We start from the raw sequence: 15,036 nt of genomic DNA, 5'->3' as shown, positions 1-15,036 counted from the left end.
TCTGCCCAGAGCCCTGCGGGGTCACGGGGCGCGGGGGAGGGGAGACGGCGCTCATGTCTCTGCTGCTTTCTCGCTATGCTTTTTGCACAAATCCACTCCAACCCGGGCCCTGGGATCTTCTTCGTGACGAGCATCCTGGGCTTTAGCCTGGGGCCTTGTCTCTTCCTTTTTCTGATTTTCCTGATCGTCCATCACTGTAAGAAGAAAATAAAGAGCCAGCGAGGTAAGCCGGAAGACAGATGTGGGGGGGGGGGGTAGGCAGGAGTAGGGAGACAGCAAAGCGGGGGGGGGGGGGGGGAGGGAGTCCATGACAGTTTGGGGTACGGACTTCACATCCTGGCATGGACACAGTCCAGTGCCTGAGGCTCCCGCCTGTCATCCCAGCTCCTCAGGAGGCTGAGACCTGAGGATCGTGGCTTGAGGCCAGGTAAATTTGGAAAGTCTGGGAGACTCTCATCTCCAATGAAGCACCAGAAAACCGGAAGTGGCGCTGTGGTTCAAGGGGTAGAGCGCCCGCCTTGAGCTGAAGAGCTGAGGGACAGCACCCAGGCCCTGAGTTCAAGACCTAGGGCTGGTGTGCACGTGTGTGCGTGTGTGTGCGCGTGCGTGTGTACTAAGACTTGAGCTCAGGCCTTTGTCCTTCCACTTGGCTTTTGTGCTCAAGGCTGGCGCTCTACCCCTTGAGCCACGGCGCCACTTCTGGTTTTCTGGTGGTTCATTGGAGATCAGTCTCCTAGACTTTCCTGACCAGGCTGGCTTTGAACCACGATCCTCCGATCTCCGCCTCCTGAGGAGCTGGGATGACAGTCTTTTATTCTTCATCCATCGTGGGGTGGGGGGATTTGGGGGTTCCTTGGGGTGGCATCTGTCTGTGGTGGATCTGAAACAACTCTGAGCCAAGTTCGGAGCTCACTATGCTTCTCATCCCAGGAGCTGGAGGAATCGATTTGGGAAGAAAACGGTTCAAGGCCTTGGGGCCTCTTCTTCCCCTGCATGCTGCATGCTACTAGAACCTTCCTTCCTTCCTTCCTTCCTTCCTTCCTTCCTTCCTTCCTTCCTTCCTTCCTTCCCTCCCTCCCTCCCTCCTTCCTCCCTCCCTCCCTCCCTCCTTCCTTCCTTCCTTCCTTCCTTCCCTCCCCTCCCTCCCTCCCTCCCTCCCTCCTTCCTTCCTTCCTTCCTTCCCTCCCCTCCCTCCCTCCCTCCCTCCCTCCTTCCTTCCTTCCTTCCCTCCTTCCTTCCCTCCCTCCTTCCCTCCTTCCTTCCCTCCTTCCTTCCTTCCTTCCTTCCTTCCCCCCTTCCTTCCTTTCCTCCTTCCTTCCTTCCTTCATTCCCTCCCTTCCTCCCTCCCTCCTTCCTTCCTTCCTTCCTTCCTTCCTTCCTTCCTTCCTTCCTTCCTTCCCTCCTTCCTTCCCTCCTTCCCTCCTCTCTGTCTCTCTCTCTCAGGCTTGTCCTGGGATTTGAACTCAGGGCTTCAGTGCTGTTCACTCAAGGCCTACCCTTGAGCCACACATATCTCCACTTCCAATTTCTGTTGCTTTGTTTGGTGGTGGTGCATGGGAGATCAGAGTCTTACGGCCTTTCCTGCCCGGGCTGGCTCTGAACCGCGATCCTCAGACCTCAGCCTCCTGAGTCGCCGGGACGCTAGGCGTGCGCTACAGCGCTCAACTCCCTTCTCGGTGATTCTGATGAGCTCTCTCTCTCTCTTCACTCTGGCTCACCCTCCGAATGAGCCCCTCCAGCGGCTCTTTCTGATTCCTTTCCTTTCCTTTTCGCTGTGTTGTTTCTCCACATTGTGCAGAGAAAGATCTGATCCGCGAGAGACTCCTGAAGGAGGAGAAGGTTCCGGCCACCGAGAAGGCGGAGCTGCGCGTGTCGGGCATGGTGTTCGAGAAGTCGGTGTGTCTGTACTGAGCCGGGGTGAGCTGGGCCGGAGGTCCCCGCGTGCATGGCGGCCTCCGCCCTCCCCCGGGGGGCTCACAGCCCGGGCCTCCACGCTCCGGCCCACGTCTAAGAATAAATGCTTCGGGTTTTTCCGTTCCTCACCCGCTGTGTGTGGCGACGGCTTTGGGTCCCTGAGATGTCACAGGTCCACCCAAGGGCTGGGCAGGTGGCTCAGGGGTGGAGTGCTCGCCTGGCCTGCAGGAGGCCCTGGGTTCGAGTCCTCAGCACCACACAAGCGGAAAAGGCCAGAAGTGGCGCTGTGGCCCAAGGGGTAGAGCGCCAGCCTGGAGCTGAAGAGCTGAGGGACAGCGCCCAGGCCCTGAGTTCAAATCCCACAACTGACCGCCCCCCCCCCACCCCCAGAGTAAACTCAGGTTCGCTCACAGCTGTGTCCCTCGCTCGGCCTGCAGGGGGCGCCGTGGAGCTCCCTGCTGGGAGGGGCGTGGGGTGGGGGGACATTTCACACCTGCGTTACCACGGTGACATCCATTTTCCCTGTGTTAATTTCATCAGGGACTCTGGGATGTGTTTCATGGGGGGGCAGGGTTGATAGAACTTATGATTATTAATTATCATCATGATCATAATTCAGTAGTTGTACAAAGAGGTTTTAATTCACCATGTCAATGTATGAACACAATGCACACACACACACACATACACACACACACATAGAAGTTTGTTGGAGATAAGAGTCTCATGGGACTGGGCAGGTGGCTCAGTGGTAGAGCACTCACCTAGCATGCATGAAGCCCTGGGTTCGAGTCCTCAGTACTACATACGCAGAAAAAGCCGGAAGTGGCGCTGTGGCGCAAGTGGTAGAGCTCCAGCCTGGAGCCAAAGAAGCTCAGGGACAGCGCCCAGGCCGAGTTCAAGCCCCAGGCCTGGCAAACAACAAAACCCAAACAACAAAACCCAGTCTCAGGGACTTTTCCTGTCCAGGCTGGCTTTGAACCGCGATCCTCAGGTCTCAGCCTCCTGAGGAGCTGGGATGGCAGGTGTCAGCACCGGTGCCCGGCTCAGTACACTACGTCCTCCGTCGGCCTCCACTGCATGCTTTCATTTTTCCTAGTTCGATTTGCATATTGCTAGAACGTTCTGAGTAAAAACCAAGGGAGAAATCTAAAAATGTCTCTGAGAAATCAGAGATCAGAAAATACAGTTGGAAGCAAAATATTTTTATAGCCGAGGGGGGGGGGGGAGAGGGAGGGAGGGAGGGAGGAAAAGAGGGAGAGAGGGAAGGAGGGAGGGAGGGAGGGAAGGAGGGAGGGAGGGAGGTAGGGATGACTGACAGGAAGAGAGAGAAAGCCAAATGTGCAAAGTCCACCCCTAGCTCTGAGCTGGTGGCTCACACCTGTAGTCCCAGCTACTCAAGAGACTGAGATCTGAGGATCACAGTTCAAAGCCAGCCCACGAGGGGGCGGGGGAGGAGAGCTTTTTCACTCCAGTTTGGCGCTCTACCACTTGAGCCACAGCTCCACTTCTGCCTTTTTAGTGACTAATTAAGAGATCAGAGGCTCCTGGACTTTCCTGCCCGGGCTGGCTTTGAACCCCTGATCCTCAGACCTCTGCCTCCTGAGTGGCTGGGATGACAGGCGGGAGCCACCGATGCCCAGGTCCGAACACTGCTCTTCACAGCTTACTTTTTGTGCTGACCAGGAAGTTAACGAGGAGATCAGAATGCATTAGCAAAGTGACTTCTACTTCCAGCCCCCCCTTCCCGTTCCCCTCCCTCCAGCACCATTTCTGCCGGCCCCCCCATTTCCATCCTCCCTCTGGGAGCCCCTGGGTTCTGGCCCTCTCGAATACAGAGGAGGAAGCAGAGCGCCGGCGCTCACGACTGTTATCCCAGCTACTCAAGAGGCTGAGACCTGAGGATCGCGGTTCGAGGCCAGCCCCAGGGCAGAACAGGAGTCTGGGAGACGCTGATTGCCAATGAACCAGCAAAAAGCCGGAAGTGGAGCTGTGGCTCAAGTGGTCGAGCACCATCCTTGACCCAAAAACAAAAAAAAGCTCAGGATCAGTGCTTAGGTGCTGAGTTCAAGTCCTGGGAGACACACACACACTCACACGCACACACACACGTCTTACAACCTCTTTTTTTCCTGAATATAGACACTATTTTTGTTTGGTTCCTTTGCACGTAGCTCCTTTTGTCCTTCCGGTTACAGCCCAGGAGGGAACAGACAATAAACCCACCCGAGTCTGTGGCTCTCATCTGAGGAACCATGATGAAGATGGCCACCCGGCAGGAGGAGCTGGCTGTGGGCTTTCCTTGTCTTAGGCCCGGTAGAAAGATCTAGAATGATCTACATGATTCCCTCAGCCGGCAACCTCACTACCCACTCGTGACGGAGATGGAGAGGGGGAAACGTCCAAACTTGGAACATGCTTACAAACCCAAAGATCAACCCTTGGTATTCTGCTCTTGGAATAGGTCTTAGTAAGGGAGGGCATGCCTTTAGTCCAGGCCTCCCAGCTCCGATGCCACAAAGACCAACGCACAGGGCACTGCTCCATCCCCCACACATGGACAGACACGAAGAGCCGGAGGCTGAGATGGGAAGGTCCCGGTTCAAAGGCAGCCCAGGCAGGAAACACAACCTGGGAGACTTTGACTTCCTGGGAGTCAGCTGCATCCTTGGAAATTCATCAGTGTGTGTGTGTGTGTGTGTGTGTGTGTGTGTGCACGTGCCAGGCCCAGGGCTTGAACTCAGGGCCTGGACGCTCTCTCCCTGAGCTGCTGGTCTGCTCCAGGCTGGCCACTCTATCACCTGAGCCACTGTTCCACTCTGGCTTTTTGGTGGCTCATCCCAGATAACGCTCCTGTGGGCTTTCCTGCCTGGCCTGGAGCCTCCTGCTGAGTAGCTGGGACTACAGGCGTGCGGGCGTGGCTCGGCTGCTGTTTGAGATTCGCTCCCCCAGGGCACAGGCGGGAGGGAGCGCCCCCCCGCCCCTCCTCCTCTGTTCCATTGTGTGTGAAGCTGTGACTTCATCCTGGAGCCCCTGGAGGGCTGAGGCTCAGGGCAGAAGGTTCTAGGCGCTGTCTCGGGTGCTCATGGCGGTGGCTGCGCGGGGGTTCAGTCTGGTGCCTCACGGCGTCCCGTGGCTCTACGCCCTGCTGGCCTTGCTCTTCATCTTCTTTATCCTCGTTATGTTCTCCCCGTTCCGGCTGGACAGAGACCAGCGGAGGAGGAGCCGTGAGTGTGGGCAGCCTGGGGGACGGGGTACAGCGGGGGGGAGGGGGGGGGGGGCAGCGTCTCCAAGAGCCGGGGACCCAGGGCCCAGAAAGAGCTCAGCAAAGTCGCCATCTTTGGGGTGTAGGTTGCTGTGCTGGGGTGGGGACTCGAACTCAGAGCCTGGCTCGTGCTTGCTTGGCTTTCTGTCTCTGTCAAGGTTGGTGCTGGACAGCTGGAGCCACACCTCCACCTTCTGGCCTCTGTTTTTGGCTGGTTAGCGGGAGATGAGCCTGGTGGAACCTGTCCCGGCTGGCTTCCAGCGAGGGATGGGCCGAGATTACAGGCGGGAGCTACCAGCCGCGGCCGGCATCATCTCAGAGGGGGTGGGAGGGTCTGGAGGTTGGATATCCGCAGGGGGTGGAGGGGTCTTTGCTCCACCGGGTAGTGTCCTAAGAAGGGGATGAGCAGCTGGGAATGTTGGGTAAGTCACCGCTGCCTGTCACCTGGGGTTCTTGGTGACCCTTCACCTGGTCTGGTACTTGTTGCTAGGTTGCTGGGAGGTCACTAGGCAGAAAATGCCAGAAGTGGCGCCGTGGCTCAAGGGGTAGAGCGCCAGCCTTGAGCTGAAGAGCTGAGGGACAGCGCCCAGGCCCTGAGTTCAAGACCCAGGACTAACTAATTAATTAGTTAATTAAATCACTTTATTTTGTGTGTAGACATCATCTCAGCTTTGTGCTGGACATTTTGGCAGGGTTGCTATTATCCTGTGTGCTTTCTCTCTGTCTCTGTCTCGTGTGTGTGTGTGTGTGTGTGTGTGTGTGTGTGTGTGTGTGTGTGTGTGCAGTTACTGAGACTTGAACTCAGGACCTGGGTGCTGTCCCTTACCATTTTTGTTCAAGGCTGGTGCTCTACCACTTGATCTGCAGCTCCACTTCCTGTTTTCTGGTGGCTCATGGAGATGAGTCTCATGGACTTTCCTGACTGGGTTGGCCTCGAACCAGGATCCTCAGATCTCAGCCTCCTGAGTAGGGTCAAGGAGGATGAAGAGGCCAAATAAACAGAGAGAGGAAGGCTGGGTGAACGCAGTCAGACCAGTCAATGTCCATTCATGAACATGCAGGGCCAAGGCTCTGAATTCAAGTTCCAAGACCAGTGCGTGTACGTGCACACACACACACACACACACACACACACACACGCATGCACACATCCAATTCAAACGGACAGTCCTTTTTTAAGTGTTTATTTGTCCCTAATTGTTCACCATCATTCGAGAAAATCCAGTGATTTTTCTTTTTCTTTTGTCAGTCCTGGGTCTTGAACTCAGGGACTGGGCGCTGTCCCTCAGCTCTTCAGCTCAAGGCTGGCGCTCTACCCCTTAAGCCAGGGCACCATTTCTGATTCTGGTGGTTCATGGGAGATCAGAGTCTCACAGACTTTCCCACCAGGCTGGCTTTGAACCGGGATCCTCCCATCTCAGCCTCCTGAGTGGCTGGGATTACAGGCGTGAGCACTGGCACCTGGCCAGTGATTTTTGTTATGGCGTTAGGGATTGAATTCAGGGGTTTGATGGCTGAGCTACAGGAATCTCGGCCTTTGCTCTTTCTTGAAGGTCAGCGTTGGCTTGTACTGTGACAGCTCGGCTCTGACATCACAGAGGCCGAGGGGGAGGGGGAGACACCCTAGATTCTCTGTGGCCCCTGTATCATCAAAGCTGTCCATGCTCTGCCTCAGTTTCTCTCTCATAACTCATCCAAAGGTTTGCCACCTTGTTTTAAAATAAGAAAACCAGATGTGAAATGGCTTCCCAGCCCGGTCTTGGCAGCTCCCGCCTGTCACCCCAGTGACTCGGGAGGAGGCTGAGATCTGAGGATCACGGTTCAAAGCCAGCCAGGGCAGGAAAGTCCGTGAGACTCTGATCTCCCATGAACCAGCAAAAAGCCGGAAGTGGAGCTGTGGCTCAAGTGGTAGAGCGCCCACCTTGAGTGGAAATAGCTCACACACACACACACACACACACACACACACACACACACACACACACACACACTGTCCTCTTGTGTTTCAGATTGTCATCTTCCGTCCCCTGGGAGTGAAACTTCCAGAAGGGAGGGGACGGAGACTGGGGAGGAGACCCCGGTTGCTCTGGCGGTGATGGCAGAGGGCGGCCAGGGCGTGTGTCCCGTCACGCCCGTGTGAACCGGGCCGGCGCGTGGCTGCCAGGTCGGAGACAGGTGGGAAAGAAAGGCCGGGAAGCAGCCTCCTCGCGCATGCTCAGATGAACCCCACAATAAAGCTTTGCACTCTTTTAACCACAGGGCCGTGGGGTTTTGTGGTGGTGGTTTTTGGCGTGGAGGTGTCTGTTTGGTTTTGTCGTTGGTGGTGGGACTTGAACTCAGGGCCTGGGCGCTGTCCCTCAGCTCTTCAGCTCAAGGCAGGCGCTCTACCACTTGAACCACAGCACCACTTCTGGTTTTCTGGTGGTTCATGGGAGATCAGAGTCTCAGGGACTTTCCTGCCCGGGCTGGCCTTGAACCTCGATCCTCCAATCTCAGCCTCCTGAGTGGCTGGGATGACAGGCGGGAGCCACAGGCGCCGGCAGCAATCTGAATTCTTCAAAGCAAGAATGAAGAGTCAAGGCAAACTCAAGTTAGTAATCAACGTTTGGTTTTATTTGGCCGCTTGGAACATCTTACACAAACTGTTAAGTTATCCTGTCCCTCCACGGTGTGTCCGTGTGTCTGTCGGGCTTGGACACAGGACCTTGGTTGGCCGGGAATGAGCTGGGTTTTCTTGGTTTTCTTGGTTTCTTACAGGCCACACTAAAGCCACAAACAGAAAAACAATGGAGTTTTTTCTTTGCACATGCGCACACGAAATAATTCCTACAAATCTAATGGACACAGACTCATGAGAGAGAAAAATATAGACTTTCTAGCTGGGCACCAGTGGCTCCCGCCTGTCATCCCAGCCACTCAGGAGGCTGAGATCTGAGGATCGCAGTTCAAAGCCAGCCTGGTCAGGAAAGTCTGTGAGACTCTGATATCCCATAAACCACCAGAAAACCGGAAGTGGCGCTGTGGCTCAAGGGGTAGAGCGCCCGCCTTGAGCTGAAGAGCTCAGGGACAGCGCCCAGACCCAGAGTTCAAGCTTCACGACCGACAAATAAAAAGATATAAAATACAAACCCCAAATGTGGCAGGTAAGAGTTCTAGGTAATGCAGGATCATCGTTCTAGACCATTCATGATAACGTTCTAGGTCATGCATGATTAGCGGTCTAGCTGAACCTGGGCAAGAATCCCATTGTCTCCTCACTGTGCTCACATGTGGCAGATACGGGTTCTAGGCAACTCATGCTTAGAGTTCTAGGCAATACACGTAGGGTTTGATAGTTCCAGACAACCCATGCTAGAGTTCTAGGTAATCCATGCTAGCATTCCGGGGACCGGTTCTAGGTACTCCATGATAGAGTCCAGGTCACCAGAATTCTAGATCGAGTTCTAGGTGATCACACCACAGAGTTCTGGGTAACTCATGACTTAGTTCTCCTGTCACGCATGAGGTCTAGGTAGTACATGAGTTCTAGGTAGTGCATCGTAGGGGTCTCGGAGACTCATTATGCATGATACAGTGCTAGCTTGACCTTGCCAAGAAGCCCACCATCTCCTCAGCTGTTCTTAAACCATATACCCCAAGGGTGGCAGAGAAGAGCTCTAGATAACTCATATCGTGTTCTAGGTAACCCATGGTAAGAGTTCAGGTACCTAGAGTTCTAGGTAGAGTTCTAGGTCTGGCACAGTAGAACTCCCCATAGCTCAGCACTCAGTCCTGAGTAATGCATGAGTTCCAGGACATGCAGGGTAGAGTTCTAGGTGACTCACGAGCCAGTTCTAGATCACATTCTAGATCATTCATGATAGAGTTCTAGGTGATGCAGGCGTGCCTGGTAGAGTTCCAGATAAAGGTCTAGGCAACACAGGACAGAGTTGTAGGTAATGCAGGCAGTGCGGGGGACAGCGGTGCAGAGAAAGTTCTAGATCACTCTAGATTACTCTAGATCACTCTGGCTTGAGCTCTAGGTAATGCCTTTTCCCCCCATTTTTTAAAAATCATCAAGGTGATGTAGACGGGTTCAGTTACATTAGTGAGAAATGAGTAGGTCTCTTGTCAAACTTGTTACCCCCTCCCTCATTTTTCTCCTACTTTCCCTCCCCCCCCCCCCGAAAGTGTTTCTGTGTGGCTCTGTTTTCGTTCTGGCAGGATTTTGAGGTGCAGCTGCACTTTCTGCCCAGCCCAGAATGCACTACAATCCTCCTGTTTCTTCTTCCCAGTGTTGGAAGTGGAGCCATGGCTCCAGTGTTAGAGCACCTGCTCTGAATGACCAGCTAAAGGAGTGTCTCTGGCTTGAGTTCAAGCCCCAGTATACACACACACACACACACACACACACACACACACACACACACACACGTCCATGTATTCTTCCCATATAACTGAAACAATAGACAGGAACTACTATGCCCGGCTCATCTTGTAGAGATGGAGCCTCATGAGCTTTATGGCCTGGGCTGTCCTTGATCTGTCTTCTCCCGATCTCCACATCCTGAGGAGCAGGGTTACAGGCTTGAGCTACCACGCCAATGTAGTACTTCTGGATTTTAACGACTTGGGACACTATTTGTCATCCTTAACACATAATAATAATTATTATTATTGTAAGAATACTTTTAACACTAAAACAATTTTTCTAATCAGTCGTGGGGCTTGAACTCAGGCTTGAGCTCTTTTGCTCAAGGCTGATGCTCTACCACTTTAGCTACTGCTCCGCTTTCTGTTTTGTTTTGTTGTCCTTTGTTTTTGCTGGTTTATTGGAGATCAGAGTCTCACGGACTTTCCAGCCTGGGCTGGCTTCGAACCTGGATCCTCAGATCTCAGCCTCCTGAGCAGCTGGGATCAAAGTCAGAGCCTGAGCACCTGGCCATGTTGTATAATTTACGTATATACAGTAAGAAAAGAGGAAAAGAGAGAATAGAATCAATAAAAACCTGTCATCCCAGCTACTCAGGAGGCTGAGATTGGAGGATTGTGGTTCAAGGCCAGCCAGGCAGGAAAGGCCATGAGACTCTGATCTCCAATAAACCACAAGAAAATCGGAAGTGGTGCTGTGGTTCAAGTGGTAGAGCACCAGGCTTGAGCTGAAGAGCTGAGGGACAGCACCCAGGCCCTCAGTTCAAGACCCAGGACTGGCAAATAAATAAAATAAAAATACATACAATAAATTTCATACAATGAAACTTATTCTGAAAAAGAGAAAAAGGAAAATGGAAACAGCCCTTAGGATGGGCTTTTCGAAGAGGAATCTCCACCTTAATTAAATGAGCTTCTACTGCATGACGGTTTGGGGCTCCCTTCAGAAATAACTACAGAGCCCGAGGCTGGTGGCTCATGCCTGTCATCCTCAGGCCTCCAGGAGGCTGAGCTCAGAGGATCACAATCTGAGGCCAGCTCAGGCAGAAAATGCCATCTCCACCAAGAACCAACCCAAAGCAGGACTGGAGGCGTGGTTCGCACGGTAGAGCGCCAGCAAGCAAAGCCAAGCAAACCTCAGTCCCCAGAGTCCAAGCCCCTTCCCCAACAATAAAAGACATAAGCACAGCCCTCGCTAGGCTAGAAAATTCCCCTGGGCTGCTCATGGTTATGCTCTTTGGAGCCCGGTAGTCATTGCTGGTGGACCATGTGTCTGGATCGAGCGCAGGCCAAGGCTGAGCCTGAGAACCAGGATCACCCCACTGACCTAAGGAAATGAGGGCATTCAGGCCATCTGGCTTTGAGCTGGAGTTCATCTGGTATCATATCCGGTGGACGATATTCTGTCCTCTGGAGAAAACTGAAATGCAGATCTGGGGTGGTTACAACACAGAAGACAATCCCACAAGCAACCCCCCACCCCACCCCGAAACCCAATCTTTACCCAGCCTCTTGTTCCCATGTCGTTCTTTGTGTCTCTTAAAATATCATCGACTCAGGAGCTTGAGATCTGAAGATCATAGGTCCAAGCCAGCTCAGATGGGAAAGTTCATGAGACTCTGATCTCCAACGGACTTGTAAAAAGCCACAAGGGGCGCTGTGGCTCAAGTAGTTGAGCGCCAGCCTTGAGCAAAAGCAGCTCAGGGACAGCGCCCAGGCCCTGATTCAAGCCCCTGCAATGCTACAAAAAACAAAACGCCAAACCCTACAGCATGGCTATTTCCCTGTGTGCTAACTTATTTAGCATGATTTTTTTCCTCCACTCATCTGCTGCAGGGCACCTGGCTGTTGGTAGCACTTAGCGTTGGTGAATAGTGCAGCAAGGAACACGGTTGCGTGAGCATCTTTATCATCTTTTGGATAGACGGCCAAACAGGCCATGGCTGCATCACAGGGTAGTTTCTCTGCTTAATTTTTTGTTGTTGGTGGTGGTGGTCTTGGGTCTTGAACTCAGGGCCTGGGCGCTGTCCCTGAGCTTCTTTTACTCAAGGCTGGCGCTCTACCCCTTGAGCCACAGCGCCACTTCCGGCTTTTTTCTTTTTGCTTATGTGGTGCTGAGGAATCGAACCCAGGGCCTCATGCATGCGAGGCGAGCGCTCTGCCACTGAGCCACCTGCCCAGCCCCTGATTTGCTCCTTCTACTCTGAGAAACTGTTCAAATACCTATAGTCTCCAACTTTCTGAATCTCTGCCTGTCTGCCGTCTGTCGGTCCATCTGTCTGTGGCCTGTCCGTCCATCCGTCTGTCTGTCCATGTCAGTCCGTCTGTCCATCTGTTCGTCTGTCCATCTGTCCGTCCATCCGTCGGTCCATCCGTCTGTCCGCTTGTCCATCGTCTGTCCGTCCGTCTGTCCATCTGTCTGTCTGTCTGTCTGTCCGTCCGTCTGTCTCCGCCCCCTTGTTCTGCTGACTCGGGAGAGCGGGCCGACTCTGTGCGGCCGGGTCTGTGCGGCGCGGCATGAAACCGGGAAGGGGGGCGTCCGCTCAGGACCGGCTCCGGCTTCCCCCTCGTCAGCCAGGGGGTGCGTTCCTCAGGGTGTGCGTGCGTGTGCGTGCGTGCGTGCGTGTGCGTGCGTCGGTCCCGGGGCTCCTGCGCGCAGGCCGGCGTCTACCGCGCGGCCCCGGCTCCACTTGCGGCTTCCTGCGGGTCCCGGCACTGTCCCGCCCGGGACCCCGCCCCGCAGCCTCCACGCCCGGCCTACGGTCGCCCTCAGCCCCCGAGCCCCGCCCCGCCCCGCGCCCCGGCAGCGCTGGGGAGCAGGAAAAGGGAGGCTGTCACTCCCAAAGGGAAGACACGTCCAACGGAGAGCTCCGCCCACCTGCCCCGCCCCGGCCACGCCCCCGGAGCCACGCCCCGGCCACGCCCCCGGAGCCACGCCCCCGGAGCCACGCCCCGGCCACGCCCCCCGGAGCCACGCCCCGGCCACGCCCCGGAGCCACGCCCTGGAGCCAGGCCACGCCCCGGCCACGCCCCCAGAGCCACGCCCCGGCCACGGCCCCGGAGCCCCGCCCCCGTCACGCCCCCGGAACCCCCGCCCCGCCCCGGAGCCCCGCCCCGCCCTGGCCACGCCCCCGGAGCCACGCCCCGGTCACGCCCCCGGAGCCACGCCCCGGTCACGCCCCCGGCGCCCCGCCACGCCCCAGCCACGCCCCCGGAGCACCGCCCCGCCCCGGAGCCCCGCCCCGGCCATGCCCCCGGCGCCCCGCCACGCCCCAGCCACGCCCCCGGAGCACCGCCCCGTCCAGGCCACGCCCCCAAGCCCGGCCCCGGCCCGGCCACGCCCCCGGAGCCCCACCCCGCCCCGGAGCCCCGCCCCGGCCACGCCCCGGAGCCCCGCCCCGCCCCCGGAGCCCCGCCCCGGCCACGCCCCCCGGAGCCCCGGCCCGGCCCCCCAGAGCGTCGCCCCGCCCCGGCCACGCCCCCGGGAACCCATCACCTTAAGCCACGCCCCGGAACTTTACCTCTCGTGAGCGCCATACCAGGCCACGCCCCTGGAGCGCTATCCGGACCAGGCCACATCCCCGGAGCTCTATCCCCGCCCAGGCCCCGGCCCCGGGACCCCAGCCCCGCCCCGGCCCCAGCCTGGGGAAATGCCCTCGCTTCTCAGGCTCCGGAGCTCAACCTCAGCCAAGGCCACGTCCCCAGAGCGCTGTCCAAGCCAAGGCCACCCCTCTGCGAGACCTAGTCCCGCCCGGGCCACGCCCCTGCAAGGCCCAGCCTTGTCCAGGCCACGCCCCTCGTTACCCCATCCAAGACCACACCCCCTGCTAGCCCATCCTCCAAAGGTCACGCCTCCTGGGAGCACCATTCCCTCAGGCCACGCCCCTTGCCGGCTCATCCAGACCACGCCCCCGATAGCCCATCCCACTCCAGGCCACGCCCCCGTGAGCTCCATCCCGCCCAGGGGGAGGGGCCTACCTGTCACACCAGCCAATCCCCATCTGACAAATTGTCTGCAGGGAGGCGGGAGGGGGGCGGCGCAGCTCCCCACAGGGTCCCCGGACCCCGGGTCCCCTCTCCCGAGATCAACTGTTACCCCTGCCGTTGCTGACTTGGTTCCTACAGGTGTCCCAGAACCCACCGCGTCTCGCGCCACCCCTGCTTCCTGGGAACCTTCTAGACCCGTCTGCTGACTGAGTGACAGCGTGGCCCCGCCGAGGGAGGGGGATGGGGGGTTTCCGGTCCTGCACTGGGGCTTGAACTCAGGGCCTAGGCGCCGTCCCTGAGCTGTCTATCGTCACGTTATATAATTATACTAATATATATAATGTATGCGATATAATATACATGTTACACATATATAAAAGGTAGACATATCATATGTAATGTAAATACATCTTATATACAAGACATAGTATGCATTATATAATCCATTAATATAATAGTATATAATTTGTATATCTAATTTATACAATCTGAACAATATTTATATAGCATACATTAGATATAATAATGCATAGTATAAATTAATAGATAATGAGTTATATATTATGCATTATATATAATGCATGATTATACGCATATTGTATCATGGTACGTATATTACATATTAATTACATAATATCGATTATAAATCGCCATTTCCACTGTAAACTATGCATCCTCTGATAACAGATTTTCCATCTCCTAGACGGAATATGTGCGTTGCGTCATGATCGCTCTTAGGCTCCACAATTCTGCGCTCCTGACCCTGGCAGCCGTTTCCCCCTCTCCTCCTCCTTCCCCTGGGACGCGTCCCTCTCTGGTTCTTCCCGGGCCTTTCCTAGGTCAGGAGGGCCGCAGACACGCCCGCGCATGCGCATCACTGGGGAGCTGCGCAGGACTCATCCACGCATGCGCATCACTGGGGAGTGGCGCAGGACTCACCCGCGCATGCTCGGCGGGGGGGGGGGCGGGGCGGGGCGCAGGACTCATCCGCGCATGCTCGGCGGGGGGCGCAGGACTCATCTGCGCATGCTCGGGGGGCGGGGCGCAGGACTCATCCGCGCATGCTCGGCGGGGGGGGGGGGGGCGCGCAGGACTCATCCGCGCATGCTCGGCGGGGGGGGGGGGGCGCGCAGGACTCACCGTCGCAGGCCACGCTCGCGTCGTCCTCGTGCTTGCAGCCGGGGGAACGGCACTGCCACACAGGCGGCTCCGCCCCCGACAGCTCAGCCCGGCCAACCGGATGGGCCCGGCCCCTTCCCCGAAGGGAGCGCAGCCCGTGGCGTTGATGGCCCGGCCACAGCCCCCAGCGGCCGTCGCGACGGCTCCCCAGGCGCCCTCCACCCCCTGCCCGCCGCAGCGCCCGCCTCCGGCCACCAGGCGAAGATGCTCATTGGCTGCAGCGACAAAGGGAGCACCAATCAAATGCCTGCTGGAGGCTGGAAGGGAACACCAATGAAATG

General features: G+C 56.5%; 1 long non-coding RNA gene across 1 annotated transcript; it reads right to left on the bottom strand.

Moving 5' to 3' along the window:
- Positions 1–7,842: 7,842 nt before the first annotated feature.
- Positions 7,843–14,864, bottom strand: LOC122127012. Its single transcript, XR_006151065.1, has 3 exons — positions 14,717–14,864; positions 10,917–11,009; positions 7,843–7,942 (listed from the first exon to the last, which is right to left on the bottom strand). It is a non-coding gene; the product is annotated as an uncharacterized LOC122127012 (long non-coding RNA).
- Positions 14,865–15,036: the final 172 nt, after the last annotated feature.

Source organism: Dipodomys spectabilis, unplaced genomic scaffold, assembly GCF_019054845.1.
Source record: "Dipodomys spectabilis isolate Male_0828 unplaced genomic scaffold, ASM1905484v1 ptg000296l, whole genome shotgun sequence".
Lineage (NCBI taxonomy): Eukaryota > Metazoa > Chordata > Mammalia > Rodentia > Heteromyidae > Dipodomys > Dipodomys spectabilis.
The sequence above is the reverse complement of the archived record's forward strand: the minus strand, read 5'-3'. Positions and strand labels throughout refer to the sequence as shown.